This window comes from Pinus tabuliformis, chromosome 1_2 (genome assembly GCF_031772625.1).
Source record: "Pinus tabuliformis cultivar Carrire ecotype Pingquan chromosome 1_2, CPIR1, whole genome shotgun sequence".
NCBI lineage: Eukaryota > Viridiplantae > Streptophyta > Pinopsida > Pinales > Pinaceae > Pinus > Pinus tabuliformis.
In genome coordinates, this window is record NC_142298.1 from 1,000,251,080 (window position 1) to 1,000,267,031 (window position 15,952).

Below are 15,952 nucleotides of genomic sequence, written 5' to 3' on the forward strand. Positions count from 1 at the left end.
CGTATAAATTAAGATAATTTATACGGGCTATTTTCTCTAATACCAATATAATATCGGATAGTTTTTTTCAGAAAGAAAAAGCTGAATATATCATATTGAGATAATATAAAAGTCCACATTTTACAAATGACAGCTGAAGAGCTGATAGGTCTTGATCTTTTAACACAAGCACTGATGTAAAAACGTCAAAGCAGGAACATAATAACAGATATAGACAAAAATCAAAGATGGATACATCATAAGTCATATTCTATATGCATCACAGGTCATTAGCATATATGATACTAGATCACAGGCCATTGGCCACAACCTGTCAAAAAGGTAAGCAGCAAAACAGATGAAAGAAATAAAGCCGAAGAAAAGAAACATCATAGGAGGGAATGTAATATCGGAGAGTTAACTTATACAATGTGTGAGATATGGAAGATGCTTAGATAAAACCTTAACCTTACGGGGATAGAAATGATATGTTTTTGTAACATATTATTACACTATTAGGATTCTAATTTAATTATATTAGACAATCAAGATGGATATGATATCAAACTAGTTGATAACTACATCATAAAATGGTGTTAATATAGGAGTAGAGTTCAGTGCTTTTATATTTATATGTTGGTTTTAATATATTTAGTGATTTATAAAATTTATAATTTAGGAATAATGTTATAAAGTATAATTATAGATTATTCAATATGTGTGGGTTTGTAAGTTTGTAACAATTTTGGGTTAAAATTTCATGTAATAAAGTTAATAAAGGAAAAATTAATAATTAAGGTCACACGATACTTATTTCAAGCTGAATGTTGCATAAAATATCTTAGTGAGGGTTTTCATTTGATTTATTATTGCTAAGGAAATTAGCAAAGGCGATGGAAAAGGCCTTGGAAAGACAAAATGACACTTTTGGCAATTTATTTATGAAAATAATGGAAATTAAGAGGAAAGGAATGTGAAAGGTCACAAGTTGAAGGTGAGGACGAAAATGAAGGAGAATAATGGAAAATTGAAAAAAATTAGAGGCCTCATTAATAAAAAGGCTTCTGAGAATCAGTTGGTACCTTTTGTGAGTTCAGTTCTGGAGTCTTCTCTCTCTATTTTTTTTTCCTCACACTCTTGGACACTTAGAGCATTCTTGGAGCACTCTAGCATTGGATCAAGGAAGGTAAACGAAGATAAAAGAAGGTAGGAGCAAGAAAATGTCAACCAAGGAAGAGCAAGATCAAACACCTACAACAGGTTTACTTGTAGGTATCGATTTGCATGTGTGATTTCCTTGCTAGTTTTGGAATGCATGGTACATGCATGTGTGTTCATGGTTCTCTTGATATCATTGGCATGGGCTTTTCCAAGTGTGACAGTGCTCTTCACCCTTGCCTTGCCATTTCCGGATAGGTAGGGTCTGATGGGGTTCTCTTGTATTGGTTGAGTTGGATTGTAGGATGGATTTGAAGTTGAGTGATGTGGTCTCTGAATAAGAACGCATGCCCTAGTAATCCCTGAACCGAACTTTGGATGGCGGTAAAACCGAAGATTGTGTGCCTCATTGGGCCTATGAATACTCAACCGGTGAATGGCGAGATATATGGTAAATCCTAGAGGTGTGTGCTCTTGATTAGGTCTAGGAATCCTCGAGCTATGTATGACGGGATACACAGTAAATCTTAGAGGGTGAACTCTGGATTAGGCCTAGGAATCGTTGACCGGTCCATGGTCGGATATATGGTAAAGCCTAGAGACTAGGAGGCAAGAAAATTCCACATGGTATAGGTGGATAAATGTGGTGGCATCCATGGTTTCTTAGGGCCTAGTGGTCCGGCTGGGATTGTGGTAAAGTCTGGTTATATTGATGAGGGTTGAGGTGGTTTGGCCTCTGGAAGCCCTGGTTTGGTTTGGTTTGGAGTCCCACATTCATGGTTGGAATATGGCATGGGGGTGGTTGGCTAAAGAAATATTTGGATCATCCAATCTATGTTTGGGTGGTTTATGGATGTCCCGAACTTGGTTGGCTTATTCATTCATTAATAAGAGTTATTTATCCTTGGTATTTTATGTGTAAATGTACTAGTTCACATGTGATATTTATTATTTTTATATCCTTGTTGTTTGTGTTGATTATATGCTCGTTACGAGTATGTTCCATGACAAAGTTAATGTATGACTCTCATCATGTTTTGATTAATATTTGAAAGTACAATGAACATATGTCCTAATAGATGATTATGCAGTTATTGTGATAAGGAATCAATGGTTCTTGACAAAGTTTGGGTAAGTATGGGACCCCTATGCTCAGGTATGATTTTAGGACTTGTAGGCTACACATTTGTGACATGTTTGGTGAAATTCTTGTCATGGTTAGTAGGATTCAAGTCAATTACTTATATAAATTTTTGCATTATTATCTTTGTTTCCATATTATCTATCATTCTTGAAGTTTTTATGAAGTTCTATGTAGTGGCCTAAGTCGTGACCCCAAAAAATTTCCATTGAATCTGTGGTCGCCAGCACAAAACTAGCCTGAAAAGTCCATAGTCACTGGATGCCTTGCTAAGGGAGATATTGGAGGGCTTAGTTGCTTGCATGGCTTGTCATGGGAGCACCTAATGGTCCAGGTGAACCATATGATGATTTGTCTCAGGGATTGATTGACTCCTGAGGGTTTTGTTGAATGTGTGGAAGCGCATTAGTTGTGTTTGTTGATTCCACTTCCTTAAGGAGACCTGGGAGGTTAAGAAACATCATAATAGCCTCTCATTACATGTTTACCGCATCGGACCAGTTAACTTGGTTAAATGTGGGAGGAGGGTGTTACAAGGTGGTATCAGAGCAGGTTTTGTTCTCTTTGGGTGGTGTCTAGTTTCCATTCTCTTTATGTGATATCTAATACCATAGGGTGGTATCAGAGCATGTTTGACCCCTTGGATTAGATGGGAGGCGTGTTGGTCATGCATATATGTCGGTTGCATACATGTTTCTTATGTTTATGTTCTATATTCTTGTTATGTGTGCATGATGTTGGTCATGGTTGCAATTGTTTCTCCATGTGAAAGTTGATGGTGTCATTGATTGGATATGGTCATCATGAGCTCATGTCAGTTATGAATTGATTAGGCACATTAATTTATATGTTTTTATGCATACATTGACGTGGTGATTGTTGTCATGCATGAGGTCATGGTATGTGATGGTCATGCATTGATGAATGGATAATGGTTGGAAAGACATTCATACATTGTTATGATTATGATTATACATGTATCATCCTAATCTAGTTGATCTTGTAGATGAGATATCCTCCCCTTAATTATACTGAGGTATGTTAGTTATGCTTATGTTTTGGTCTAGTTGACATGGTATACTTGTAGGAAAGAGATCAAAGATGACTAGCAAGATGGTAGACTACAATTCACGAAATGATCCATATGGATCAGATGAGTAGCATGGTGGTGTAAATTCTTCTGACTTAGAAGAAACATTAAGAGAGCATCAATTGCATGCTAAGCTTAGTAAATGAAATTTATTTCATACAAAGTTAAATTACTTGGGGAATGTGGTATCGAAGGAAGGCATAGTAGTGCACCTAGAAAGATAAGGGCTATCATGGAATGGGAAGCTCTTAAAAATGTGGATGAGGTAAGATAATGTATGGGGGTAGCAGGTTACTATAGGAGGTTCATCAAGAAATTCTCACAGATTTCTTATCCTATTACATCATTGTAAAGGAAAGGTAAGAAATTTGAATGGAAAAGCGAAAGTGCTTCAAGTTTTGAGCAATTGAAACAATTTTTGACAAATTCTTAAGTGTTAAATATTAAAGATCCCATCAAAGAGTTTGTGGTATGTACAAATGCTTGCAAGAGAAGACTTGGTTGAGTCCAGATGCTGGAAGGATAGGTAATGTGCTATGATTCATGGAAACTGAGTGAGCACGAGAAGAATTATCTGACACATGATATAGAGTTGGCAACAATCATCCATGCATTGAAGATGTGGTGACACTATGAGGTTTATATTGATGAGTGATCCTAGTGGATTGAGATACTTTTTTCATCAGCTGAATCTGAATGTTAGGAAATCTAGATGGTTGGCCATGATCAACGAGTTCAATTTTGATATCGGGTGCATCAAGGGAAAAGACAACATGGTTGCATATTCTCTTAGCAGGAGAATACATGTGAATTATATTACAGCTATGAGCTCTTATGGGATAGATGTATCGAATCACATCTTACATGAAAGACAACAAGATGAAAGGCACATGGAGCTTATGCACATGTTACAACAGGGTTTAGGTGATCAGGATGTGGAATATGGTCTCACAATATATGGTTTGCTCATATTTAGAGGCATGGTCTATGTAGCAGATAACAATGAGCTCAAGAAGCTTATCTTGAGGCAATTTCATGCTGAGACATATTTAGGTCACCAAGGATATCAAAAGATATTGACAATAGTGAAGAAGTTTTATTATTGGCTGAATCTGAATAAGGATGTGGCTGATTTTATGGCTAGATGCTTGGATTGTCAGAAGGTGAAGAGAGAATGTGAGAATATAGGTGGACTAATACATATGATTCCAATTCTGAATACATCTAAATAGCATGATTCCATCATGGTTGTGGTTGACAAGTTGAATAAGGTAGTGCCCTTCATTCCAATGAATACACTTATGCATCTAAGGATGTATCATAGGTATTCATCATAGATGTAGTGAGGTTGCATGGTGTTGCAAGGAATACTGTATTGGACAGGGATGCTAAGTTCACTTCCATGTTTTAGAAGGAGTTGTTTGTAGGTTTGCGGATAAAGTTGGCCTTCATTACAACATATCATCCACAAATAGATGGAAGGACATAGAGGGTCAATATGATATTGAAGGAAATTTTGATTATGCCTATGATGCATCAACAAAGGAGATGTCAGGAGTACCTTCCGTTGGTTTATTTTTCATAAACCAATGGGTATCAGGAGTCTCTGAGGATGAGTCCATTTGAGGCACTCTATGGGAAGAGTTATAATAATCCCATCAGTTGGAGTGATCCAATAAACATAGTGTTCTTAGGAACATATATCTTGGCATAAATTGAACAAGAAATGCAGGTAATCAAAAAGAATCTAAAGGTATCGTAGGATAGAGAAAAACGTTATGCATATCAGAATAGGTTGTTTAGGGAGTTCCAGGTTGGGGAACAGGTGTACTTGCGCATCAAGCCCAAGAAGAGCTCCTTGAGAATTGGATCATGTGGCAATATGAAACCTTGATTTTATGGACCTTTCAATATTTTGAAAGGATTGCATTAGTAGCTTATCGAGTTGCACTGCCTCTGACTGTGAATGTCCATGATGTTTTCCACGTTTCATTTGTTAATAAGTATCTTAAAGATATTGATCATGTGATTGATTGGTTTGTATTGTAGGTGGATACAGAAGGAGAATTCCAGCAAGTACCACAATGTAGTTAGCATAAAAACACGCTCATGGAGCAGGTTAAAGTGCGGCGAAAGTACTTTGGGCCAGATGAAGCTACATGGGAGATGGAAGATCAGATGCAGGTTATCTATCCTTCTCTATTCACTAGTTGAGCGAATGGTTTTGGTATATATTTTGGTATATGTACATATGTACATGGATGTAAATATCGCCATGAGCTATGTTATAAAGCTCCAGTAAATAGTATGGTTTCCATGTCATTATGGCTTTCATGTTATTATGTTGTCATGTTGGTTTTCTTCTCATCAGGTTGATCATTGTAAGTAATGCAATGAGATAAATTATAAGGCTCCATGGGAAGTATGTCTTTCATTCAGTAGTCTTATTGGTTGTAAGTGTCATTTAACATCGAGGATGGTGTTCACCTAAGGGGGAGCGGACTGGAACAACCCCAGGTTGAAACTTCATATATAAAGGAGATAATGGAAAAAATAATAACCAAAGTCACATGACACTTATAACAAGTTTAACGTTGGGAAAAACATACTTGTGAGGGTTTTCATTTGATTTTTTATGGCTAAGGAAAATGGCAAAGGATTTGGAAAGGAAAAATGGAATTTTTGGCAAATTTATTTATGAAAATAATCGAAATTAGGAGAAAAGGAAGGTGAAAGGTCATGGGTTGCATGTGAGGATAAAATTGAAGGAAAATAATAGAAAATTGAAGAAAATAGAGGACTCATTAATAAAAAGGATTCTGACAGCCAGTTGCTACCTTTTGTTAGATTAGTTGTGGAGCTCTCTCTCTCTCTCTATTCTCTCTCTATCAAACTCTTATACGCTTAGAGCATTCTTGGAGCACTCTAGAATTGGACAAAGGAAAGAAAATGAAGAGCAATGAAGGAAAGAGGAAGAAAAAATCAAGCAAGAAAGAGCAGGATCAAGCAACTATAATGGGTTTACTTGCAGGTATCAATTTGAATGTGTGATTTCCTTACTATTTTTGGCATGCATGGTACATTCATATATGTTCTTGGTTCTCTTGTTGTCATTTTCAAGGTTTTTTCTAAGTGTGATAATGTTCTTTAGCCTTCCCTTGCCATTTCTAGATAGTCATGGTGTCATGGGGTTCTCTTGTTTTGGTTGAGATGGATTGTTAGATGGATTCGAGGCTAAGTGAGGTGGTCTCTAAATAAGAAAAAATGGTCTAGTAATCCCTAAACCAGACTATGAATCATGGTAAATATAGATATTGTGTGCCTCGATGGGCCTAGGAATCCTCGATCGGTGAATGGCGAGATACATGGTTAAGCCTAGATGTGTGTGCCCTTGACTAGGTCTAGGAATCCTTGACCGGTGTATGGCAGGATATGCGGTAAAGCCTGGAGGGTAGAGTCTCGATTATGCCTAGGAATCCTTGACTAGTGCATGGCCGAATATACGTAAATCCTAGAGACTAAGAAGTAGGAAAATTCTTCACTATGTAGGTGGAGAAATCTGGTAGCATCCATGCTTTCATAGGGCCTAGTGATGCGGTTGTGATGGCGGTAAAGCCTGATTATATTAATGAGATTTGAGGTTCTTTTTCCTTTTGAAGCCTTATTTTGGTTTGGTTGTAAGTCCCACATTCATGCTTGGAATATGTCACGGGGGTGATTGGCTGAAGAAAGTTTGGGTTAGCCAATCTATGGTCTGTTAGTTCTTGGAAGTCCAGAACTTGGTTGACCTATTCATTCATCAATAACAACTCTTTCTCCTTGGTATTTTATGTGTAGATGTACTGGTTCACATGTGATATTTATGGTTTCTATATCTTTGTTATTTATGTTGATTATATGTTGGTTATGAGTCTCCTCCATGACAGACTTCATGTATGGATATCATCATGATTTGATTAGTATTTGAAATTAGAGTGAATATATGACCTAATAGATGATTATACAGCTATTTTGATATGGCATCAGTGGTTCTTGACAAATCTCAAATAATTATGAGAACCCTAAGCTTAAATCGGATTTTATGACCTATAGATTACACATTTGTGATATGTTTCATGAAATATTTGTCATGCCTAGTAGGATTTAGGTCAAGTAATTGTATCAATGTTTGAATTAATACCTTTTTTTCCATGTTATTTTATCATTCTTGAAGTTTTCATGAAGTTATATAAAGTGGCCTAAGTCCTAGTTCTAAAAAGTGGCACAAAATCTGGGGTCGTTGGCATAGAACTAGTTGGAAAATTCCACAGTTGTTGGCATGCCTTGCTGTGGGAGAGACTAGAAGGCCTTACTTGCTTTCCGGGCTTGTCATGGGAGTGACTGAGGTTCTAGGTTAGTCAAATGATTTATTGTCTTAGTGGTTGATCATCTTGAGGGGTTGGTTGGATCATAAGGGTTCTGCTGCATGTGTGGAAGGTCATATTGGTTGTGTTGGTGAGTTCCACTTCCTTAAGGAGACCTCGGAGGTTGATTCACATCATAGAAGTCTCTCAGCACATATTTACCATAGTGGACCAGTTAGCTTGGGTAAATGTGGGAGGAGGGTGTTACAAATTTATACTTTCAAATACAAAATATGTAATTAAAGAATAAAACAACATTAAATAGTTAATCAAACGTGTTGAATAAAAAATTGAAATGAAAATATATTTATAATACTTAAGAATGATTTCTAGTAAATATAACAGATTATATTTAAGATTATAATTATTTATTAATACATATGATTAATTTTTTAAAAATCGTAAAAATATTATTTTTTAAGTAACTTGGATTAGTGTGAGATATAAATTTCATTCTGATTATTACTATCATAATCGTTTTTTCACCATATTGAACTGATACCTTGTTGGCTTAAGTTACTAAGAATTTATGATTTTTTTTATAAGTAGGTTGGGTTAATATTTGCGTAATATGGAGTCCATTTCAATCAGAACTCTATAAGTATTTTTATTTTTATTTTTTTATTTGTGACATCTCATTTTACTAATCACTCCTCTCAATAGGGGACATTAGGTGTCCATGACTACCCCTAATAAGGACATGGGTAAACATAGGTTTGAACTATCAACTTTTATAATAAATTTATTGACAATGAACCTTGTCACAAAGGGTTCCATAACCACGTTTACACAAAGACTAATATTTATTCCTCTAGCTATAAAATTATTTTGAGTTGGAGAAGTGAGACTATCTTAATTCATAAACTATTTTTTAAATCCTTTTTAAATTATATTTGGAACCTTGTGCGGAAGTCATATCCTAATATTATATTTATTATTATTTATCTCAGATACATTTTACAATATACTCATCATACCCTCACATAGAATACATTACGTGAGAATTTCATGGAAAAAATTATGCATTAGAAAAACATGAAGAAAGGCACCATCAATAAAGTGAGTGTACCAAATTGACTATATGACCTATGTTGAAAATATTTATTATTAACTTGGTCATAATATTTTTATTACATATATCTCAATAAGAGGCCTTATAATAACCTCAAGAAAGTTTACCCATGGATAGCATTTACGACTTCGACCAAACTTTCGAAAGTGTTTATACATCTCCCACACATTTTGGCAGAGAGTGATCTATTTTGGCATAGAGTGATCTTGGGTTGACTTTGATACCAACATAATTAAAATAGAGAGAAATAAAAACATAATGGCAACACATAAATGTAACAACACTTAGACACAATACATGATTTTGCAAACCCTTGTGGGAAGCTAGCTCTTAATAATAGATCTATTATTATTTAACCCTAAGGCATATTACAATGCTAAAATAATGGAATTAGCATGCCCTTAAATAGAGGACATTGCATGATAATAGGACAAACAAAATCATGCATTACCAAAGCTTCTATCAAAGAGTCAATCGTAATTATCAAATTGACTCTATGATTGACTCAATCTTATTATATATTTATGCATAAACAATCAATGGTAAGTATCAAATTGACTCTATAATTAAGTTAAGTTTACTCTAAATGATATGTATATGTGTGTTTGTGAGTGTGTGACATCATTTTTATTTAAATTCAGCTTTATAACACATTTTTTTGGTATATAAATGACAAACATATAGATAGTTACATGGATAATATATTTATTTTGAAATAAGGATTTCATTATTATAATTTAATTATTAATAATTACTATGTGGATGGTAGGGATTTAACATTTACAAATGATTCATGGAATACTTTTAGTGGATGGTAGGTGTCACGCCCCTAATTCTTTTTTCGTTTAATTGAGTGGGTGCGACACCGCCTAAGTTATTAAGATGTTCCATCATTAATAAACTTTGCGAACTACGCCTTAAAAATTCATAACCATTATGAATTCATATTATTAATGTGCGGAAACCATTAACAATATTCGATAATAAAACCAACACGACAATAATAATAATGAAACATGACAATATAATAATAATCTCTTTTATTATATTTGTAATGTTACAAAGTCGGGAGGGCGTCCGCCCGTGCACGACCGCATGGTGGTCTTGCCAAAACTCCACCGAAACCAAGTTACAACATATAATATATACAACCCGTGTGTCGTTGGGCGGGTGGGCGCACTCGTGCACAAACCCACCGCCGAACCGCAACACACACCAAGTTACAACACCGTGTGGTGGCGACCGACCGCGCACACACACATAAACCGACTCGCACCTTGAATGCTGCCCGGCTCAGCGGGCTCATCCACCAGCTCGTCCTTTTACCGTTCGCCGCACTTCTTATCTGCGCACTTCACTTGTGCGTTGAAGCAAGAGCGATTGTGAGTTGTTCAAATGAACCACAGGTCGCACCAATATATACGCCTCCTAGCTTGTGCGTTAACTCTTGGCCGACGCTACAATGTATTATGATGAACGCCCCTTTGCCATGTTTCATACGTCGGCTTGGTTAGTCCATCGTTCAACCTCCCATCGCATATATATACACTTCGCACGCCATAACTTGTATTATTCCGCGCGCCTTATGCGATGGTCATGACTAACACTTAGTCATTTTCGGTAACCGGAGGAGCGCATGCCCGGGCAGAACCGCAGGGTGTTACATCCTCCCCCACCAGAAGTCATTATCATCCCGATAATTCCTGCTCTCCTCTTCAACTTCCTGTCATACTTCGCGATCTTGTCCTTCCATCTCCAAAGTGAATCCTCCATCTCCCAGCTGTCCTCCTCCGGTGCATCCTTCCATCTGCAAAGAAATTCCCGTCGCATGTGGCAACCAACTCCTGTAGTTCTGAGACTCAAAATCTTCTCCAACTCTAGTCCTGGTCTGTCCACAATCCCAGCTGGTCCTCTCGTCGGCTCAACCCTCTCTGGATGGTCTGAATCAAGTCTACATCTTTTCAACTGTCCCACATGAAAAACTGGGTGTTTCATGTTCATATGGCGTGGAAGCTCCAGCTCGTAAGCAACTTCCCCCACTCTCTTCTTCACTCGGAATGGTCCCTCATACTTCTGTGTCAGTTTTCTCATCGTCCCCTTCGCTGGCTGAAACTGCTCCCCAGTAATCCTGAGAAACACCATATCACCCACACTAAAGTGTGCCTCCCGTCTTCCACGATCAGCATACTTTTTCATCCTCCTTGCAGCATCGTGCAAGCGTAACCGTGCTAACTCCAAGGTCTCCTCCCAAGCCTTCATGAACTTCCTCACATGAGGACTTCTCAAGAAGCCTCCCATCACTACGGTATGCGGTGCAACCGGCATCTGTCCATTCACCAACTCAAATGGACTATACCCTGTTGCAGAACTCTTTTGAATATTGTAGCTAAACTGAGCAATATCCAAGAGTTCGGGCCAATTCTTCTGATCAACCGTCACATAATGTCGCAAGTAGTCCTCCAGCAATGCGTTGATCCTCTCGGTCTGCCCATCTATCTGCGGATGGTAACTCGAACTCATCAACAACTCTGTCCCGACCAACTTGAACAATGTGGTCCAAAATCTCCCTGTAAATCGCGGATCTCTATCCGACACAATACTCAATGGCATCCCCCAATACTTCACTATGTTCTTAAAGAACAACTCCGCTATCCGCTCCACTCCACAAGGTATCTTTGTAGGAACAAAGACAGCATACTTGGAAAAACTATCAACCACGACCATAATCCCATTATACCCCTGAACCTGTGGTAACTGAGTGATGAAGTCCATCGAGACACTCATCCATGGCCTCTCTTGAATCGGTAAAGGCTGCAACAGTCCTCCTCGTCTCTGAGTATCCGATTTGTCCTGCTGACAAATGATGCACGTATGTACATACTCCTCCACATCCTCTCTCATCTTCTCCCAAAAGAATCCTCTCTCCAACAATGCCAAAGAACGACGTTGCCCTGGGTGGCCAGCCCATGGTGAGTCGTGGCACTCCTTCAAAAGGTGTCTCCTGAGTCCGGATGACTTTGGAACATAGAGTCGGTTTCCAAAGAACAAGAACCCGTCTCGTAGAAAGAACTTTCGTGTCTTCCCCTCCTTTATCTGCTTCACTATATTCTGCGCCAAAGTATCGGTTTCAACACTTTCCTTGATCTTATTCTGCATCTCTTCTGACATCTGAACTCGACTCCTACTCCTAGCTGCCCGGTCTTCTTCCTCCTCCAATGCTGCAAGTTGTCCCTTCCTGCTAAGGGCATCTGCTACCGCATTGTGTCTACCCGGTCTATACTCGATAGTCATGTCGAATTCTGCCAAGAAGTCCTGCCAACGAGCTTGCTTCGCAGAAAGCTTCGGTTGTGATGCAAAATAACTTGCTGCAACGTTGTCAGTCTTGACAACAAACGGCTTCCCAGTCAAGTAATGCCTCCACACATGAAGAAAGTGGATGATGGCAGTCATCTCCTTCTCATGAATTGGATACCTCCGTTCTTTATCCTGCAACTTCTGACTCTCATACGCCACCGGATGCCCATCCTGCATAAGAACTCCTCCTATGGCAAAATCTGAAGCATCAATGTGTACCTCAAACGGTCTCTCGAAGTCAGGAAACTTCAGTATCGGTGCTGTAACCATCCTCTTCTTCAAGTCATCAAATGCCTCTTGACATTTGTTCGTCCAAATCCACCTCTTGTCTTTCTTCAATAGGTTGGTCAGTGCCGATGTCACCTTGGAGTACCCCTCTACAAACTTCCGTTGGTAGTTGGTCATGCCCAAAAACACCCTCATCTCATGGACATTCTTCGGTTCAACCCAGTCCTCGATCGCCTTCACTCTGGTCGGCTCCATCCATATGTACCCTTGACCAACAATATGCCCAAGGAACGGAATCTCGGTCTGAGCGAACACACACTTAGACTTCTTCAAGAACAACTGATTTGCCCTCAGTGCCTCGAATACCATCGCCAAGTGTTTCTTATGATCCTCCATGTTGTCACTGAACACCACTATATCGTCCAAGTATACTACTACGAACGAATCCAAGTATGGTCGTAGAACATCGTTCATCAAAGTGCAAAACGTAGCAGGAGCATTGCACAAACCGAATGTCATAACAAGGAACTCAAAGCTACCATACCTTGTTACTATCACAGTCTTCTTCTCGTCTCCTTTATCTATCCGCACCTGATAATATCCATGCCTCAAGTCTAGCTTGGAAAACACTCGGGCTTTCGCAAGCTTGTCAAAGCAATCAGCAGCCAATGGCAAAGGATACATGTTCCTTACCATCTGCTTGTTCAATGCATGGTAATCATAGCACATCCGTAGCTCATTCGAATCCTTCTTCCGCTGGAATAATACCGTAGCTCCATAAGGGGACCTTGAAGGTCTAATGAAACCTGCCTCAGTTAACTCCTTTAACTGGCGTTTCAATTCCTCCAATTCAGGCCCTGACAATCGATAAGGTGCTTTAGTCGGGGGTTGCTTCCCTGGCTCAAGCTCAATGCTATGGTCCACTGCACGCCTTGGTGGAAGTTTCTTCGGAAGCTCATCAGGCATCAAATCCACATACTTGGTAAGCACATCAGATATCTCAGCTGGAACAGGCGTCTCCACTCCATCACCTTCAACATCCTTGAACATCACCGCATATGTCTCCATATTTGAATCCTTCATAGCCTTCTCCAAACTTAGTGCCGAAACATGCTGCACCTTGACTTCCCTCCTTTGCCTATGAGTGGGCAAAGTCCAAGTTTGTGGCTGTCCAACCAGCACCACCTCATCACAGAAGGGGACAACAATAGCCTTGTTGCCCTTCAAAAAATCCTGTCCGAGTATCATATCAAAGTCATTCATCTCCATCACCGTGAAGTCTAACTGACCTTTCCAGTCTTTTATCTGCACAGGTACATCGTGTACCAAAACCGCCACCTTAGCTCTAGAGTTCACTGCCTTGACCTCCATATTCGATGGGGTGATCGTCAGCCCAACCTCTTTTGCTAACCATGTCGTCATAAAGTTATGTGTGGCACCCGTGTCCACTAGAGCTTGAATGGTCTTGCCATGAACCATCAAGTCCACGAAACCCAAACTGTTCATCCATGATTTCTCCATAACCTTATCAGCTTCACCTGTCATGAGCAACCCTGCTCTATCAGGCTTCACCATATCATCTTCGTCACGAGCAATCTTTGCTCTGATACCAACTTCACTTCGGTGAAGTTGTGTAGCAGCTTCAATACCCGGATCAGCTGCTCTGATACCAACTGTCACACCCCCAATTCTTTTTTCGTTTAATTGAGCGGGTGCGGCACCGCCTAAGTTATTAAGATGTTCCATCGTTAATAAACTTTGCGAACTACGCCTTAACAATTCATAACCATTATGAATTCATATTATTAATGTGCGGAAACCATTAACAATATTCGATAATAAAACCAACACGACAATAATAATAATCAAACACGACAATATAATAATAATAATCTCTTTTATTATATTTGTAATGTTACAAAGTCGGGAGGGCGTCTACCCGTGCACGACCGCACGACGGTCTTGCCAAAACTCCACCGAAACCAAGTTACAACATATAATATATAAAACCCGTGTGTCGTTGGGCGGGCGGGCACACCCGTGCACGAACCCACCGCCGAACCGCAACACACACCAAGTTACAACACCGTGTGGTGGCGACCGACCGCGCACACACACATAAACCAACTCGCACCCTGAACGCTGCCCGGCTCGGCGGGCTCATCCCCCAGCTCGTCCTTTTACCCTTCGCCGCACTTCTTATCTGCGCACTTCACTTGTGCGTTGAAGCAAGAGCGATTGTGAGTTGTTCAAATGAACCGCAGGTCGCACCAATATATACGCCTCCTATCTCGTGCGGCCGATGCTACAATGTATTATGATGAACGCCCCTTTGCCATGTTTCATACGTCGGCTTGGTTAGTCCATCGTTCAATCCTCCCATCGCATATATATACACTTCACACGCCATAACTTGTATTTATTCCGCGCGCCTTATGCAATGGTCATGACTAACACTTAGTCATTTTCGGTAACCGGAGGAGCGCACGCCCGGGCAAAACCGCAGGGCGTTACAGTAGGGATTTAACATTCGCAAAAGATCCATGGAATACTTTTAGTATTATTGAGGATAAGAGGGTTTAGATTTATTTCAAAGGTAGTTTTAGACATTTTGTCTTTCAATTTAATTAGCAAAGAGGCATGTTTACAAGGAAATTCTTATTTCTTATTGTTATTTTACTACGGTTTTTTGGTTACTTTACTATGTTTTTCCTTGTCACATTTTTCTTAAATGTATATATCTTTAATTCATATATTATTTATTTTTATAATTAATAATAATAGTAAAGATATAATTTATAATTTTTTTATGATTTTTCTACTCTTGGCAATTTGAAATGTATCATGATGTCAATGTATGGATTTATGTATATAAATATTTACTACACTAATTATAATTTAAAAATTGTATTAAATATAAAATCACACAATTTTGATATGCAATTATTTATAATTTCAAATACAAAAATATAATACAAAAAGAAAAGAAAAACTAGTGACACATATTAATAAATCCTACATAATAAGCACATTCATCTCTATTTTTTTACTAATTACTTACATCCATCTTAAATCTGATCCATGTTAAATCTAGATCAACCACATTCTCGTAAAAATCAAATCCAGAATCTAAATAAATCTAAGCTAAAATAGTTGCATGTTAAATCTAGATCCACCACATGCTCGTAAAAATCAAATCCAAAATCTAAATAGATCTGAGCTAAAATAGTGGCATTCTATAATAGATTTCCCTAGATTTTTAATAGACTTCATCATAACAAACCTAAACACTTTCAAATTTATAAATCCATTATTTTTTTATTTTAATTTTTAAATCTTAAATTCTAATGTTAATCAACGTAACGTTACATTATATAATTCGTCCACCTATCCGCACAATAACAAAAACTTTGCTCCTGAATGACAAAAGGTCATCCATTCATTTCGATTAAGATTAGTCAAGAATTAGTTTTGACATGATTATTGAATAATGCATAACATGGACTTCGTATAAACCGTAAAATAGC